This window comes from Nannobrachium achirus (genome assembly GCF_963921795.1).
Source record: "Nannobrachium achirus genome assembly, chromosome: 24".
NCBI lineage: Eukaryota > Metazoa > Chordata > Actinopteri > Myctophiformes > Myctophidae > Nannobrachium > Nannobrachium achirus.
In genome coordinates, this window is record NC_137831.1 from 34,381,770 (window position 1) to 34,384,737 (window position 2,968).

Below are 2,968 nucleotides of genomic sequence, written 5' to 3' on the forward strand. Positions count from 1 at the left end.
CTGTATACTGGTGCAAAGGTGGGTAGAACAGCCAAAAAATGTACTCGCCAGGCCCGTGCACACATAGGCTAGACATCAAAGGGGGCTTGAACCCGTCTGTAAAAAGTGCCCTCTCCACACCATGAATGCGGTTTTCACTATGGTGAAAGAAATGCAAATGCCCTCTTTCCATGCCATACCTGAAGGCAGCATTCAAGAGAATTGCCTTGTCCAAACTCTCCTGAACTTGAATGCAGCATCTTATGTTGAAAGAATTGCCCTCTCTGTGTAGAAGTCCATGCTGTACGCCACAACTCCAATATTGACTTGATTATGCTTAGTTTAGTGTGGTATCAAGTATCGAAAATAGCCGACCTCCAAGCTCACAACGCGCCACAATGCGGCGCGTTGTGAGCTTGGAGGTCAGCTATTTTCAATATTTTCACCAAGAGGCCCTTTTAGAAATGTCACCCCCTGCCTCTCTAACATTCTCTGCACGTCCCTGGTACTTGCATAAAGGCTAATGATGATACAGAGGTGGGGAGAGTATAGCCAAGAGCTGTACTCAAGTAAATGTATTGCTACTTTTTTTAAATAGCAATGACTAAAGTATAGTAAAAGTAGCAATCCAGATAATTACCTGAGTAACAGTAAGACGGTATCTAGAGACGAATACTCAGGTGCCGAGTTGCTTCGATTGATTTATTACTTAAATGATCGGACTATAATTGAAATATGCATAAGTGCTTGTCAAATAGAAATAAACAAAATGTGCCTCTCTGGTGGGAAACAAAGAGATTGCGCATCTAATAGAAAAAAGATAATAAATAAAAGCAAGCAAAATTGATCCAAATCCTTTGAAATTTTGATTAAAAAAGAAAATAAATCTCACAATTATGTGAGTAAGGTGAAAAGGATTTATCATCAAAAACAATGCTTACAAGTACAAGTTACTCAGGCGAATGTAACCGCGTAAATTGCACTAATTACTACCCGCCCCTGACACACACACACACACACACACACACACACACACACACACACACACACACACACACACACACACACACACACACACACACACACACACACACACACACACACACACACACACACACACACACACACACACACACACACACACACACAGTGCTGGCAGTGTGGTGCAGGACAACAGATGGCGTGAGGCTGGTTAGGTCAAAGAGGAGGGCTTGCCATAAAGCAGTAGATGTATGAAACAGATCGTTAGATAGATGTGATTAGCTGAACAGCAGGGCCCTGTATTCAACTATTACACACTAACTGTAACACCACGGGTACACAGTAGGGCTGGACGTCATATCAATATCATGATCATATTTCAAACTTCTGCCTCAATTTACGATGAATGAAAAGAAACGGAAAATTGCAGATCTAGATAGATAGATAGATAGATAGATAGATAGATAGATAGATACCTTTATTATCCCAAGGGGGAAAATTAGTTGCCTAGAGGCAGCACAGAAGTATAAGGTTATTTACAAAGTTAATACAGTACAGTAAGTACAGTAAGAGCAAGGTACAATAAGAAAGGAAACGAATGATATACATAAAGTGTCTTAAAGCACGACTATCAATATAATACAGTGCCCAAATCAAAGTGACCATAACAGTCAATGCTAGTTAGTGCAACAAGTATCTCTACATCATGTCAAACACAAGCAGAAATACTAAAAAAAACTACTAACACAACCTAATAGTGCAGTGTCGAAAGGTCAGAGCGATAAAAACAACTAGCAAAAGAAAAAAGAAAAAAACAAACAAGAAAGGGTGATGCGGCAAGACGCACAAAAAACACCCTCCCTGGAAGGTCCTTAGAGGTCAAAGTCAGTGCAGATATAGTTCCAGTAAGAAAAAAAGGCTACCGTCGTCCTACGTTAGGAAGATCTCCACATGTATATCTATATATTTCCTCCAAACAAAGTTTTTGTGTTGGCCTATACTTTAGGTTGCAGTTACTATCAAAACCTTCACTGGCTGTCTGTCTGTCTGTCAGTCTGTCCGTCATATCACAGTTTTTCCCTACTCATATCTCCGCCACCGTTGCCCCTATCCATGCCAAACTTTGCACACACACTCCTTGGCTGCCAAACCACAACCTCCACCACCATGGTACAATTTCTCACATGGCCCTCTTCTAGTGCCACCATGAGGCTGATTCTTGCAAAACAATTTTTTTGGACACTGCTCCTACAGATTTTGCCCTAAAATCACGCAAAGCGGTACAAAGTATCTCTAAAGTCATGTCATCAACATGGAACTGTCCCATATTCCCGCTGACAGGTGCCGCCCCCAGCCCGTAGGATTACGTGCAGTGACAAATATCATCCTCCTCACCCGGCTTTTCTCCCCGAAACTCGGGCCAATTGTGTTTGTGTGCACCCTGGTGGATGTGTCACATGGTGCAGCACGCCATGTGACACATCAGGTACATGGCATCACAGTGACCCTGTGGCCGGGCGGTGGCCGCGGCCCCCCCTGGCTCCGTCCCGCCAGACATGAGCAGACGCTCGCCGGTGGCGCCGCGGTCTGGCACGTCTCGCTTCATCAGGAACTAATGAGCGGTGCTGTGGTCACAAACACACACACACACACACACACACACACACACACACACACACACACACAGGAGGGGGACGGTGTGTGTGTGTGTGTGTGTGCGTGCGTGTGCGTGTGTGTGTGTGTGTGTGTGTGTGTGTGTGTGTGTGTGTGTGTGTGTGTGTGTGTGTGTGTGTGTGTGTGTGTGTGTGTGTGTGTAAGGGACATGTGGCAACAAGAGTCAGGGGCCACCAAAGCACATGGTGACGAGGCCTCTCACATTTATTACATAATAATCGCATAATCGCAACTATATGAGACTAGAAAGAATCAAGTCTGGGGAACTGCAAGTGCGCGAGTCACGAGGAATCCGCGGGGAAATGTATTCCGTCTTACCATTTTTCCCTTTCCT